The sequence below is a fragment of the Scyliorhinus torazame genome, chromosome 15, assembly GCF_047496885.1.
Source record: "Scyliorhinus torazame isolate Kashiwa2021f chromosome 15, sScyTor2.1, whole genome shotgun sequence".
NCBI lineage: Eukaryota > Metazoa > Chordata > Chondrichthyes > Carcharhiniformes > Scyliorhinidae > Scyliorhinus > Scyliorhinus torazame.
In genome coordinates this window covers 42,780,508-42,796,868 of record NC_092721.1, presented here as the reverse complement: position 1 = coordinate 42,796,868, position 16,361 = coordinate 42,780,508, and the positions used below count along the sequence as shown (strand labels likewise).

Below are 16,361 nucleotides of genomic sequence, written 5' to 3'. Positions count from 1 at the left end.
TTCTCCAAATGTTCGATGATTCACGCAATTAAATTATCATTGTTTGGTAGCACGGAACCTGAGTTTTGCTGAAAAAAGAGACATTTTGTTGAAGCTTTGCCTCTTGCACTCATCAGGACAACTTTCAAGAATACCAAATGCAAAGGGAACAATCATTCTGCAGGAGAAGAGAGTGCTGACTGGTTGGCAAGTGGTAGGTAGAGGTATTTGTACAAGTGATGTGACTGACAGTTAACTCCCAAATATAGTTTGAAGTTTAAACCAGGCAACTTGACTCTAATTGTTCGAGACATTGCCCCAGGAATTAACCAGTGAATGGCAATCACTTATTTTGTTTAGCTGAAACAGGCGCAATGTGTTAACATGTTCATTCTGTCTGCAAAGAAAGAACAGGCCCTGTGTACTAATATATGTAGCTTCTAGTACGCACAAATACGCCACACTGCGAGCCCAAAAGACAATATAACGTTGGTTGTCAGCTGACTTATTTGTGTGATAGGCAGAATGTGTGGTGGCACAGTGGTTAGCACTGCTGCTTCACAGCACCAGGAACCCGGGTTCAATTCCTGCTTTAGGTGATTGTCCATGTGGAGCTTGTAAATTCTCCCCATGTCTGCGTGGATTTCCTCCCAATGCTGTGGTTTCCTCCCACCGTCCTAAGGTATGCAGGTGAGGTGGATTGGCCGTGCTAAATTGACCCTTAGTGTTCAACGATGTGCCGGTTAGGTGGGGTTATGGGGTTACAGGGATGGGGAGTAGCCCTAGGTAGCGTGCTCTTACAGAGGGTTTGGGCAGACTCCACGGGCCGAATAGTCTCCTTCTGCACTGTAGGGATTCTATGATTCGAATGGGCTTTTTCAGTTTGACAGAAGCATCTTGTATGTGGCAAATACCACTTGATTGCTATTGCATGACAACTTTATCTCTTGCTCAAATTTGGATTGCCTTGCCCTTCCAGGGTAATCTGAGGTAGACTGGGCACTTTTCAGGAACTTGCGCCTGTTTTTCAGTGTATGTGATAAGCAGTGTAAAATGATCTGATAAAGATTGCCATTAATTCACAGGATGCCTTTGATATGTCCCACTTTGGCTTCAAATGGTACGGTCCGCAAATGGCCCTATTTCAGCTTGATGGTCTTCTCAGCATGGAAGTCGACTCTCCTTGAAAAGTAAATTATCCAGCAGCAGTTCACAGTCTGCCGACCTCTGTGAAGGAATACACCACTGGACCTTTGGTTCTGGACTCACTGTTTTCTCTGTGGTCTTTGCTCTGTAAATCTTCATTTCTTCATCCCCCACCCCCTTTTATTGTGTGAGTGAATAGGCTGCCACACTGCGGCCCTCCTCTCGCATTTGAGTGTGTGCAAATAAACTAATTCTTTGTGTTTGTCCTATTACAGGTTATTAATAGAAATTGGATCATACCAAAACTGAGAGGTTGGGAAATTCGATATGGCTTATAAAGGGGGAAGTAAATCAAAAACACCTTTCTGGTTATGGCCGTGTCGTGAGAGGAGGAACATAAGAACATAAGAATTAGGAACAGGAGTAGGCCAGCTGGCTCCTCGAGCCTGCTCCGCCATTCAATGAGATCATGGCTGATTTTTGTGGACTCAGCTCCACCTTCTGGCCCAAACACCATAACCCTTAATCCCTTTATTCTTCAAAAAACTATCTATCTTTATCTTAAAAACATTTAACGAAGGAGCCTCAACTGCTTCACTGGGCAAGGAATTCCATAGATTCACAACCCTTTTGGTGAAGAAGTTCCTCCTCAACTCAGCCCTAAATCTACTTCCCCTTATTTTGAGGCTATGTCCCCTAGTTCTGCTTTCCCCCGCCAGTGGAAACAACCTGCCCGCATCTATCCTATCTATTCCCTTCATAATTTTATATGTTTCTATAAGATGCCCCCTCATCCTTCTAAATTCCAATGAGTACAGTCCCAGTCTACTCAACCTCTCCTCGTAATCCAACCATTCAGCTCTGGGATTAACCTAGTGAATCTCCTCTGCACACCCTCCAACACCAGTACATCCTTTCTCAGGTAAGGAGACCAAAACTGAACACAATACTCCAGATGTGGCCTCACTAACGCCTTATACAATTGCAGCATAACCTTCCTAGTCTTAAACTCCATCCTTCTAGCAATGAAGGACAAAATTCCATTTGCCTTCTTAATCACCTGTTGTACCTGTCAACCAACTTTTTGCGACTCATGCACTAGCACACCTAGGTCTCTCTGCACAGCAGCATGTTTTAATATTTTATCATTTAAATAATAATCCCTTTTGCTGTTATTCCTACCAAAATGGATAACCTCACATTTGTCAACATTGTATTCCATCTGCCAGACCACAGCCCTTTCACTTAACCTATCCAAATCCCTCTGCAGACTTCTGGTATCCTCTGCACTTTTTGCTTTACCACTCATCTTAGTGTCATCTGCAAACTTGGACACATTGCCCTTGGTCCCCAACTCCAAATCATCTGTGTAAATTGTGAACAATTGTGGGTCCAACACTGATCCCTGAGAGACACCACTAGCTATTGATTGCCAACCAGAGAAACACCCATTAATCCCCACTCTTTGCTTTCTATTAATTAACCAATCCTCTGTCCATGCTACTACTTTACTCTTAATGCCATGCATCTTTATCTTATGCAGCAACCTTTTGTGTGACATCTTGTCAAAGGCTTTCTGGAAATCCAGATATACCACATCCATTGGCTCCCCATTAACTACCGCACTGGTAATGTCCTCAAAAAATTCCACTAAATTAGTTAGGCACGACCTGCCCTTTATGAACCCATGTTGCGTCTGCCCAATGGGACAATTTCCATCCAGATGCCTCGCTATTTCTTTCTTGATGATAGATTCCAGCATCTTCCCTACTACCGAAGTTAAGCTCACTGGCCTATAATTACCCGCTTTCGGCCTACCTCCTTTTTTAAACAGTGGTGTCATGTTTGCTAATTTCCAATCCGCCGGGACCACCCCAGAGTCTAATGAATTGTGGTAAATTATCACTAGTGCATTTGCAATTTCCCTAGCCATCTCTTTTAGCACTCTGGGATGCATTCCATCAGGGCCAGGAGACCTGTCTACCTTTAGCCCCATTAGGTTGCCCATCACTACCTCCTTAGTGATAACAATCATCTCAAGGTCCTCACCTGTCATAGCCTAATTTCTATCAGTCACTGGCATGTTATTTGTGTCTTCCACTGTGAAGACTGACCCAAAAAACCTGTTCAGTTCCTCAGCCATTTCCTCATCTCCCATTATTAAATCTCCCTTATCATCCTCTAAAGGACCAATATTTACCTTAGCCACTCTTTTTTGTTTTATATATTTGTAGAAACTTTTACTATCTGTTTTTATATTCTGAGCAAGTTCACTCTCATAATCTATCTTACTCTTCTTCATAACTTTTTTAGTAGCTTTCTGTTGCCCCCTAAAGATTTCCCAGTTCTCTAGTCTCCCACTAATTCTTGTCACTTTGTATGCTTTTTCCTTCAATTTAATACTCTCCCTTATTTCCTTAGATATCTACGGTCGATTTTCCCTCTTTCTACCGTCCTTCCTTTTTGTTGGTATTAACCTTTGCTGAGCACTGTGAAAAATCGCTTGGAAGGATCTCCACTGTTCCTCAACTGTTTCACCATAATGTCTTTGCTCCCAGTCTACCTTACCTAGCTTTTTTCTCATCCTATTGTAATCTCCTTTGTTTAAGCACAAAACACTAGTGTTTGATTTTACCTTCTCACCCTCCATCTGCATTTTAAATTCCACCATATTGTGATCGCTCCTTCCGAGAGGATCCCTAACTATGAGATGATTAACCAATCCTGTCTCATTACACAGGACCAGATCTAGGACTGCTTGTTCCTTTGTAGGTTCCATTACATACTGTTCTAGGAAACTATCGCGGATACATTCTCTCAACTCCTCCTCAAGGCTGCCTTGACCGACCTGGTTAAACCAATCGACATGTAGATTAAAATCCCCCATGATAACTGCTGCACCATTTCTACATGCATCAGTTATTTCTTTGTTTATTGCCTGCCCCACCATAATGTTACTCTTTGGTGGCCTAAAGACTACTCCGATCAGTGACTTTTTCGCCTTACTATTCCTGATTTCCACCCAAATGGATTCAACCTTATCCTCCATAGCACCGATGTCATCCCTTACTATTGCCCGGATGTCATCCTTAAATAACAGAGCTACACCACCTCCCTTACCATACACTCTGTCCTTCCGAATAGTTTGATACCCTCGGATATTTAACTCCCAGTCTTGACCATCCTTTAACCATGTTTCAGTAATGGCCACTAAATCATAGGGCAGCACGGTAGCATAGTGGTTAGCACAATTGCTTCACAGCTCCAGGGTCCTAGGTTCGATTCCGGCTTGGGTCGCTGTCTGTGCGGAGTCTGCACGTTCTCCCCGTGTATGCGTGGGTTTCCTCCGGGTGCTCCGGTTTCCTCCCACAGTCCAAAGATGTGCAGGTTAGGTGGATTGGCCGTGATAAATTGCCCTTAGAGTCCAAAATTGCCCTGAGTGTTGGGCGGGGTTACAGGGTTATGGGGATAGGGTGGATGTGTTGACCTTGGGTAGGGTGCTCTTTCCAAGAGCCGGTGCAGACTCGATGGGCCGAATGGCCTCCTTCTGCACTGTAAATTTTATGATAATCTATGATAGTCATTCACGATAATTTGCGCCATCAACTCATTTACCTTATTCCGAATACTACGGGCATTCAGGTAAAGTACACTTATGTTGGCTTTTATACCTCTGTTTTGAATCGTAACACCTCGATCAGTAACCTCTCCTAAGTTATTTTTCCTCTTAACGTTTCTCCTAATTTTCCATGCCGTTGAACCCATATCTTCATGTAACAACCTGCCGCGTCGCTTACCATTTATGTTTTTAATTCCCGTATTATTCCTTTTAGTATTTCTGGGCTTATTCACTGAGCTCGCCTCAGTCACTGTACCTTGTACTGTCGTCTTTTTTGATTTTTGATTATGGCTTCTCTGCCTTACACTTTCCCCCTTACTGCCTTTTGTTTCTGTCCCTGTTTTGCTACCTTCCGACTTCCTGCATTGGTTCCCATCCCCCGCCACATTAGTTGAAACCCTTTCCAACAGCTCTACAAAACACCCCCCTAGGACATCGGTTCCAGTCCTGCCCCGGTGCAGACCGTCCGGTTTGTACTGGCCCCACCTCCCCCAGAACCGGTTCCAATGCCCCAGGAATTTGAATCCTTCCCTCTTGCACCATCTGTCGAGCCATACATTCATCCTATCTATCCTGACATTCCTACTCTGACTAGCACATGGCACTGGTAGCAACCCTGAGATTACTACCTTTGAGGTCCTACTTTTTAGTTTAACTCCTAACTCTCTGAATTCAGCTTGTAGTTTCTGTTTTTTACCTATATCGTTGGTGCCTATGTGCACCATGACAGCTGGCTGTTCACCCTCCACCCCCAAAATGTCCTGCAGCCGCTCCAAGACATCCTTGACCCTTGCACCAGAGGGGCAACATACCGTCCTGGAGCCTTGATTGCGTCCGTAGAACCGCCTGTCTATTCCCCTTACGATTGAGATGCCTATCACTATAGCCCTGCCATTCCTCTTCCTGCCCTGCTGCGCAGCAGAGCCAGCCACGGTGCCATGAACCTGGCTGCTGCTGCCTTCCCCTGGTGAGCCATCTCCCTCAACAGTATCCAAAGCGGTATATCTATTTTGCAGGGAGGTGACTGCAGGGGACACCTGCACTGCCTTCCTACTCTTGCTCTGTCTTTTGGTCACCCATTTTCTATCTCCCTCAGTATCTTTCACCTGCGGTGTGACCAACTCACTAAATGTGCTATCCTCAGCATCGTGGATGATCCAAAGTGAGTCCATCCACAGCTCCAGAGTCGTCAAGCGGTCTAACAGGAGCTGCAACTGGACACAATTCTTGAACGTGAAGGAGCCAGGGACAGTGGACATATCCCTGAGCTTCTACATCGCACACGAGGAGCATGACACAGGTCTGGGATATGCTGCCATGTCTTCAACCTTCGGTTAACTTATAGAACTACAATTCCCCCAAAAAACAAAAAATAAATAAATAGAACATAGAACGATACAGCGCAGTACAGGCCCTTCGGCCCACGATGTTGCACCGAAACAAAAGCCATCTAACCTACACTATGCCATTATCCTCCATATGCTTATCCAATAAACTTTTAAAAGCATTCAATGTTGGTGAGTTCACTACTGTTGCAGGTAGGGCATTCCACGGCCTCACCACTCTTTGCGTAAAGTACCTACCTCTGACCTCTGTCCTATATCTATTACCCCTCAGTTTAAAGCTATGTCCCCTCGTGCTAGCCATTTCCATCCGCAGGAGAAGGCTCTCACTGTCCACCCTCTCTAACCCCCTTATCATTTTGTATGCCTCTATTAAGTCTCCTCTTAACCTTCTTCTCTCTAACAAAAACAACCCCAAGTCCATCAGCCTTTCCTCATAAGATTTTCCCTCCATATCAGGCAACATCCTGGTAAATCTCCTCTGCACCCGCTCCAAAGCTTCCACGTCCTTCCTATAATGCGGTGACCAGAACTGTACGCAATACTCCAAATGCGGCCGTACCAGAGTTTTGTACAGCTGCAACATGACCTCAAGACTCCGGAACTCAATCCCTCTACCAATAAAGGCCAAAACTCCATAGGCCTTCTTCACAACCCTATCAACCTGGGTGGCAACTTTCAGGGATCTATGTACATGGACACCGGGATCCCTCTGCTCATCCACACTTCCAAGAATTTTACCATTAGCCAAATATTCCGCATTCCTGTTATTCCTTCCAAAGTGAATCACCTCACACTTCTCTACATTAAACTCCATTTGCCACCTCTCAGCCCAGCTCTGCAGCTTATCTATGTCCCTCTGTAACCTGCTACATCCTTCCGCACTGTCGACAGCACCACCGACTTTAGTGTCGTCTGCAAATTTACTCACCCACCCTTCTGCGATCTCCTCTAGGTCATTGATAAAAATGACAAACAGCAACGGCCCCAGAACAGATCCTTGTGGTACGCCACTTGTAACTGAATAAATATACCAATGAAAATAAAAATAAAAAAAACTACTTACCAGTCACTTACCAGAGATAAAAAGCACCTCCTTCCCTCCAAGCTTCGAATTCTCACCTAGCTTCAAATTCCCAAACTCACTGTTTGCTGTGTCTTCTCTGGCTCACTGGGAGAACTCACTGGGAGTGAGTTACAAGTTGCTCTTTTAAATTGGCCTGAGTTGACACCCTCACCTACTTTTAGATCAAAGTAGATTAAGGTGACTGACACTTAACTGCCAACCAGTTATGTGAGTGGGTGGGGCAGCCCTTGTTAACCTTCACAGCACAATTCTAGATTAATTTAAATTCCTGAAATTTAAAAAGGAACAGTCTTACCGATTGAATTCAATTTAATTCAATTCCCACCCAGCTTCAAATTCCCAAACTCCTCTTTGCTGTATCTCACTCTGGCTGTGTCTTCTCTGGCTCACTGGGAGAACCCTCTCTCAGGAATGAGGGTTGTTTAGATTAAACCCTCTCCTGGCCATAACATTGTCACGTGCGGAGATTGAGAATTTGAAAGGTTCCTGGAATGAATGTTTGATCTTGTTTAGACGAGGGGTCTATTGTTAGAATTGTTTACTGTGTATAACTCTTGGAGTTTGGCACACAGTTTCGCTCAGTGTGGAATAACCATGCACATGCTTCTTGCAACATTTTCAGAAAACAACACTTGCACAATCCAATTTCTTGGCCAACAGCTTTTCAGGTGAATTTAGAGAGCATTATTCTTTTCAGAATGTGACGCTGATTCATTTTTTTAAAGGAAACATCTAACGTTCAGCATTCCAAGTACTGCAAGCATACTAATTAGACAGAAGGATGTGAACTAACTGAGATACGTTCTCTGTACCAAAGCTGCTCAAAGGAACTGAAACAAAGCATAACATCTACTTGCAACAAAAAAGTGAATTAAACTACAAGGGCAGATCAAACCTAAACATTTTTAGAAATGAAAAGGCCAATTACACGACATGAAACAGAACAGCATGCAACAATAAAGAGAGTTACAGACTGAAGCACTTGGATCTAAAACATAAACCTGCATTTAATCATTGTCCAAAACTGGCAACCGAAAGTAAATAGTAATATAAAATAATGAAGCTCGTACCCCCCGATGGGCAGATTTTGCTCTCAGAATTGATTGAAGTTTATGATTGAAATACATTGAACAGCGTGAAGTTGCTGTATTTGTCCATTATTTACAAGCTAAACTTGCCACAGAAAGTAAAGTCTTGTCACTTCAACTGTAAATACTCATTCAACAATGGCAATGAGCATTAATTACTATCAATGAATCTGTCTGACACTGAAAATTAACCATTACAATTGTCGAGCATCATTTTCTCTGGTATTAATTGTCGATGGAGATTTTAAAATGATCAAACTTTAGCTTCAAATTCCATCACCAAAAATCTGTCCTGGTCCACTCACGTTGACGCTACCACCAAGAAAGCACAACAGCGCCTTTACTTCCTCAGGAAACTAAGGAAATTCGGCATGTCCACACTGACTCTTTTTACAGATGCACCATAGAAAACATCTTATCTGGCTGCATCACAGCCTGGTAAGGCAACTACTTGACCCAAGACCGCAAGAAACTTCAGAGAGTCGTGAACACAACCCAGTCCATCACACAAACCTGCCTCCCATCCATTGACTCCATCTACACCACCCGCTGCATGGGGAAAGCGGGCAGCATAATCAAAGACCCCTCCCACCCAGCTTACTCACTCTTCCAACTTCTTCCATCGGGCAGGAGATACAAAAGTTTGAGAACATGCATGACCAGATTCAAAAACAGCTTCTTCCCCGCTGTTACCAGACTCCGAAACGACCCTCTTATGGACTGACCTGATTAATATTACACTCCTGTATGTTTCACCCGATGCCGGTGTCCATGTACTTACATTGTGTACCTTGTGTTGCCCTATTATGTATTTTATTTTATTATATTTTCATGTACGAAATGATCTGTTTGAGCTGCTCGCAGAAAAATACTTTTCCCTGTACCTTGGTACATGTGACAATAAACAAATCCAATCCAATTTGACATTTTGAATTCTTTTACTTTTCCTTTCTGTCTCCTTTTCTCACTTGTGATTTGTGATCTCAAAATAGATCCTCTGTCAAGTATTCAGGATTGTGTACTGTGCAAAGTTCAGCCTTTAACATAAATTACTTGCATCATATCATTCACTGTTTCCTTATGCAATGCATTCTGGAATATATAACCTACTTCTGTTCTTCTACCACTTCTAAAATTTTCTGTTTGTATTTAAAATTTTAAACTTCAATAGAGATCCATTGAGACTTCCATATCATTCTCAGAGGGCTGCAAAATGTGCAATATTTTCACAATGAATACAACATTCAGCCACTGTTTCTTCGACTGTGGTGAAGTGGATTTATATGAACATTAATATTTTATTGACGTATAGCTTAACATTAAAACCCTCTAGCTAATATTTCAAGAGTAATAGTTACTAAATCATTATTTATTCTTGTCAAGCGTCTTTGAAAACAACAATCATCCTCAACATCCGGACAAAATGTGCGGACATTTCTAATTTTTTCATATGACGTCTTAAAATCTTACCCACACTGCTTACAGTTTTTACAAATGCCGAATCCTTATGTTCTCAATTTTTTTGAACAATTCCATTTCTGCACACATTTCTCTATCTCTCTCTTATATCTGCGACTGCTCGTTCATCTCTGTTCCTATTGTCTTTTCCACAAGACTGAATTTTCACATCCCGCCTTGATTTCAGGTGCCTTTGTAACTGTCGGCCAGTTGGTCCCTGGTCACTGTCCATGTGGAGTTTGCACATACTCCCACTGTCTGCGTGGGTTTTCACCCCCACAACTCAAAGATGTGCAGGTTAGTTGGATTGGCCACGTTAAATTGCCCCTTAATTGGAAAAAACTAATAGGGCACAATAAATTTTTTAAATAACGATAGGCCAGTTAGCTTTGCATCTAATACAGGGAAATTGCTTGAATCCATTATTTAGGGAGGAAAAAGCAGGATATTTAGAACATAATAATGAATCAGACAGAATCAAAGTGGTATCGTGAAAATAACATTATGTTTAACTAATTTACTGGAATTCTTTGAGAAAGTAACAAACAAGGTGGATAAAGGTGAACCTGTGGATGTGGTATACTTGTATTTCCAAAAGGAATTTGGGAGACATTGGCGTAGTGCTTTTGCTAACGCTGTTGGGGAGGGTTTAAACTAATGTGGCAGGGGGATGGGAACCAAATGAGGAGGTTAGTGGACAGTAAGAAGGTAGTAACTTAAGCCTGTAAGGAACTAGATCATGAAATCAGCGTGACTAGGGGGAAGAGTAGGCAGGGAGCAGGTTATGAACGTAAAGGGACTGGTGGGCTGAGGTGCATTTGTTTTAATGCAAGAAGTGTAGTAGGTAAGGCAGATGAACTTATGGCTTGGATTAGTACCTGGGAGTATGATGTTATTGCTATTACTGAGACTTGGTTGAGGGAAGGGCATGATTGGCAACTAAATATCCCAGGATATTGATGCTTCAGGCGGGATAGAGAGGGAGGTAAAGAGGGTGGAGGAGTTGCATTACTGGTCAGAGAGGATATCACAGCGGTGCTGAAGGAGGGCACTATGGAAGACTCGAGCAGTGAGGTGATATGGGCAGAGCTCAGAAATAGGAAGGGTGCGGTAACAATGTTGGGGCTGGACTACAGACCTCCCAACAGCGAGCGTGAGATAGAGGTACAATTATGTTAACAGATTATGGGAAGATGTAGAAGCAACAGGGTGGTGGTGATAGGAGATTTAAATTTTCCCAACATTGACTGTGATACACTTAGTGTCAGAGGTCTAGATGGAGCAGAATTTGTAAGGAGCATCCAGGAGGGTTTTCTAGAGCAGTATGTAAATAGTCCAACTCGGGAAGGGGCCATACTGGACTTGGTGTTGGGGAATGAGCCCGGCCAGGTGGTTGAAGTTTCAGTCGGGGATTACTTTGGGAATTCCAACAGTTTTAGAATACTCATGGACAAAGATGAGAGTGGTCCTAAAGATGGAGTGCTAAATTGGGGGAAGGCCAACGATACCAAAATTCGGCAGGAGCTGGGGAATGTGTATGGGAGCTGGGGAATGTGTAATGGGAAATCCACATTTGATATGTGGGAGGCTTTTAAAAAGAGGTTGATTAGAGTGCAGGACAGTCATGTCCCTGTGAAAATGAGGGATAGAAATGGCAAGATTAGGGAACCATGGATGACAGGTGAAATTGTGAGACTAGCTAAGAGAATAAAGGAAGCATACATAAGGTCTAGGTGACTGAAGACAGACAAAGCTTTGGAAGAATATCGGGAATGTAGGACCAATCTGAAATGAGGAATCAAGAGGGCTAAAAGGGGTCATGAAATATCTTTAGCAAACAGGGTTAAGGAAAATCCCAAAGCCTTTTATTCATATATAAGGAGCAAGAGGGTAACTAGAGAAAGGGTTGGCCCACTCAAGGACAAAGAAGGAAAGTTATGCATGGAGTCAGAGAAAATGGGTGAGATTCTTAACGAGTGCTTTGCATCGGTATTCATCGAGGAGAGGGACATGACGGATGTTGAGGTTAGGGATTGATGTTTGATTACTCTAGGTCAAGTTGGCATAAGGAGGGAGGATTTTTTGGGTATTCTAAAAGGCATTATGGTGGACAAGTCCCCAGGTCCGGATGGGATCTATCCCAGGTTACTGAGGGAAGTGAGAGAGGAAATAGCTGGGGCCTTAACAGATATCTTTGCAGCATCCTTGAACATGGGTGACGTACTGGAGGACTGGAGAATTGCTAATGTTGTCCCCTCGTTTAAGAAGGGTAGCAGGGATAATCCAGGTAATTATAGACCGGTGAGCCTGATGTCAGTGGCAGGGAAGCTGCTGGAGAAGATACTGAGGGATAGGATCTATTCCCATTTGGAAGAAAATGGGATTATCAGTGATAGGCAACATGGTTTTGTGCAGGGAAGGTCATGTCTTACCAACTTAATAGAATTCTTTAAGGAAGTGACAAAGTTTGTTGATGAGGGAAGGGCTGTAGATGTCATTTCCATGGACTTCAGTAAGGCATTTGATAAGGTTCCCCATGGTAGGCTGATGGAAAAAGTGAAGTCTCATGGGGTCCACGGTGTACTAGCTAGATGGATAAAGAACTGGCTGGGCAACAGGAGACAGAGAGTAGTGGTGGAAGGGAGTGTCTCAAGATGGAGAAATGTGAATAGTGGTGTTCCACAGGGATCCGTGCTCGGACCACTGTTGGTTGTGATATACGTAAATGATCTGGAGGAAGGTATAGGTGGTCTGATTAGCAAGTTTGCAGATGACACTAAGATTGGTGGAGTAGCAGATAGTGAAGGGGACTGTCGGAGAATACAGCAGAATATAGATAGATTGGAGAGTTGGGCGGAGAAGTGGCAGATGGAGTTCAACCTGGGCAAATGCAAGGTGATGCATTTTGGAAGATCCAATTCAAGAGCGAACTCTACGGTAAATGAAAAAGCCCTGGGGAAAATTGATGTACAGAGAGATCTGGGTGTTCAGGTCCATTGTACCCTGAAGGTGGCTGCGCAGGTCGATAGAGTGGTCAAGAAGGCATACGGCATACTTTCCTTCATCGGAAGGGGTATTGAGTACAAGAGTTGGCAGGTCATGTTACAGTTGTATAAGACTTTGGTTCGGCCACATTTGGAATACTGTGTACAGTTCTGGTCGCCGCATTACCAAAAGGATGTGGATGCTTTGGAGAAGGTGCCGAGGAGGTTCACCAGGATGTTGCCTGGTATGGAGGGTGTTAGCTATGAAGAGAGGTTGAGTAGATTAGGATTATTTTCATTAGAAAGATGGAGGTTGAGAGGGGACCTCATTGAGATTTACAAAATCATGAGAGGTATAGACAGGGTGGATAGCAAGAAGCTTTTTCCCAGAGTGGGGGACTCAATTACAAGGGGTCACGAGTTCAAGGTGAGAGGGGAAAAGTTGAAGGGAGATATGCGTGAAAGGGTCTTTACGCAGTGGGTAGTGGGTGCCTGGAACGCATTGCCGGCGGAGGTGATAGAGGCGGGCACGATAGCGTCATTTAAGATGTATCTAGACAGATACATGAATGGGCAGGGAGCAGAGGGATACAGATCCTTAGAAAATAGGCGGCAGTTTTAGATAGAGGATCTGGATCAGCGCAGGCTTGGAGGGCCGAAGGGCCTGTTCCTGTGCTGTAATTTTTCTTTGTTCTTTATTCTTTGTAACTGGATTGGAGAGATTCAGGGTATTGTTCTGAGGTTATGCGTACACATGACTTCAGCGACTACACTCGATGAGTGTGACCAAGCTAGCTATATTCCAACCCAATACAGTCCAGTGCAAAGCTTTGCAGGCTAGGTGGATTGGCCATACCAAAATTGCTCCTATGGTAGGGTTGTAGGAAGAGGGTGGGGGTTTAGGCCCAGTAAGGATGGTCCTGTTTCGAAGGATCGGTGAAGATTCGATAGGCCGAACAGCCTCCTTCTGCACTATAGGGATTCTATGATTCTCTAAACCTTCCCATCTAGTTCAACCATTCCAAGAAAATATTAAATTTCAGCGATGCGGTTTGGGAAGCTCAGTAATGACCTTTATTTTCTGTGGATTGACCATGATACCATGCCATTAGATGAAGTATCCTAGGAATTTTATGTATTTCATTTTGAGGCCTGCTTCCTGGAGAGACTTGAGGGCCTCTTATACACAATGATCATGTTCCACTCTTGTAGAGCAATGTGTGAGGTTGTCGGATGTCAGATAACACCTTGTTTGCCCTTGAGGATTGTTGACGTGGTCTGTTGAAATATCTCAGAGGCAGAAAATAAATGTTGAAATAGAGGAAGGCAGGAATAAAATTGTTGAAAAGAAGGCAGCTCATGCAAAATCGACTGAAGGGCATGATAGAAGTCATCAGCAGTCTAGATTTCTTGTTAAGTTGTATTTACCAAAACCTGTTCTGATCAGGCTTCGAGAAAAGGCTGATGTTGGCAAGCTTAGTCAAATAATCCCCTGTCAACATCAGCGGTGAACTTCCCTCCATAGTGCTTCATTAAGCTGTGTAAGATGTGGGTGGCATGGTAGCACAGTGGTTAGCACAGTTGTTTCACAGCGCCAGGGTCCCAGGTTTGATTCCCGGCTTGGGTCACTGTCTGTGCGGAGTCTGCACGTTCTCCCCGTGTCTGCGTGGGTTTCCTCCGGGTGCTCCGGTTTCCTCCCACAGTCCAAAGATGTGCAAGTTAGGTGGATTGACCATGCTAAATTGCCCTTCGTGTCCAAAAAGGTTAGGTGGGTTACGGGGATAGAGTGGAGGTGTGGGCTTAAGTAGGGTGCTCTTTCCAAGGCCGGTGTAGACTCGATGGACGAAAAGGCCTCCTTCTGCACTGTAAATTCTATGATTCTATGATTCAAAGCCAGAAGGGACCTTTGGGGTTGGCACGGTGGTGAGACTTGGAACACCAACGGTTAGTTGTGTTACTGGGGCAATGACGCCCGTGTGTAACATACGATAGTTCCTCCTTGACCCTCAGTTTAACCCTCCTTGGGGTGAACAGGCACACTGGCATGGTGGCTGGAAGAAAAAAATATGATATTTTTCAGCTCCCCCAACCCTTGAAAAAGTTGTGGAAATTCCTGGTGGAATGTGACCCTGGTGTCCGATGGGAAAATCCTATTTACTTTCTGTACGATGTCAAATTATACACATGTGCTCCTGTTAAGCAGGGAAAGGTTTTGCTTGCATTGCATATAGAGGGTCTTTATGATCTGTTGTCCCTTGTAGCATGCTGTGAATGCAATCCGATGCTTAACATGTGGGATTGTTCCTCCTGACCCCGAGAGTTTTATATTGGAATTCTGAAGAGGAATTGTGTGGAGCCATGAAGTTAATCAGCAGTAAAGGTAGCCCTGTACCTGTGTTAAGTTTGAAGTGTATTGGGTGTAGTGATCTCTGTATAGGTACATACATAAAGGGTTAATGTGTTGTCAGTACAGTCAGATGATCACTAGAGGGCAACACTAACAGGGGGTATAAATACAAGCTCAATCTGTTTTCCCGCTCTCTTAGGGTGTATTGTGACTAGAGAACAGAAGTGTAAAGTTAGCTCAGAGTGCAAGTATAATATTTATAGTTTAATATAATTCCACCTTGTTTAATTTAAAGTATTAAAGAATCGACTCACAAGTTAATTGATTAGTTACTCAATAAATTATTTGTTATCACTGGATGACTTTGAGTATTCATCATCATCAAAGTTAAGAACTTCTCGGCATAAACAAACGAGTAACACATATTACTTCAAGTAATATATCTGAAGGGATGGGCCAGAGGAAGTGGAAATGCTGGCGAGCTACGCCTAGGAATGCAAAATATGTGTCATCTTCTCATGGCGCTATTGTTTGACCTGTTTGTTGGAGACTCTGAGCAGCAGCCTGGAGATGTCATGTCCTGCCACACCAGAAACACACGGCAACCCCTGCTGGGCAATCCTGTCATTTGTGCTGTCGTTTTGAGTCAGGTGCAGACATTTCAAAATAACAGTAAACCGGTTTCCAGCCCTTTGCACCATTTTAGCAGGCTTCGACATGGGCAGAGTTTTCGAGTTTCGGCCCACAAGACAAGAGGACTTTATTGGCGCCTCAGTGTACAGCGAAGTGGTGTATTAAATCTGTTTGGTTGGGATAGGCTGACCGAGTTGATGCTGTGTCAAAGATTGTTGTCGGTAAAGACTAATTATTGGACAAAGAGTGGACAGGGGTTTGTCACTAACCGCGACTGAAGCACAGGAGACACGGTTGCAGCATTTTTACCCTGCTGCAGTGTTCCTTGGATGAGCAAAGGAATCATTGGACACTTTCAAATCCACAGGTTTCTTAAAGCCTTCAGGTGTCGGTGTTCCAATTCACGCCTTACCCCAGAAATCAGGTTCCCCGCCGGGCCGCTTGTGGGAGTCATCCAGTGGGGTCTCACCTGGGCGAGATCCAGATCAGCATATTTAAATACCCGCACGCTGGATTCACCTGGTGACTGGAATCCAGGAGCCAAACACATATGGGGCGTCATTCTCCGACCGCCCGCCGGGTCGGAGAATGGCCGTTGGCCGCCGTGAATCCCGCCCCCGCCCCCGCCGAAGTCTCCGCTCCCGGAGATTGGGCGGGGGCGGGAATCCGGCCGCGCC

The 16,361-nt window shown here is 44.0% G+C and overlaps 2 long non-coding RNA genes across 2 annotated transcripts in view; one reads left to right on the top strand and one right to left on the bottom strand.

The window, feature by feature from the left end:
* Nucleotides 1–16,361, bottom strand: part of LOC140391580 (uncharacterized) — a 39,929-nt gene that overhangs the window by 16,631 nt on the left and 6,937 nt on the right. The window lies entirely within an intron of this gene.
* Nucleotides 76–9,169, top strand: LOC140391579 (uncharacterized). Its single transcript, XR_011935114.1, has 3 exons — nt 76–193; nt 1,065–1,169; nt 7,900–9,169. It is a non-coding gene; the product is annotated as an uncharacterized lncRNA (long non-coding RNA).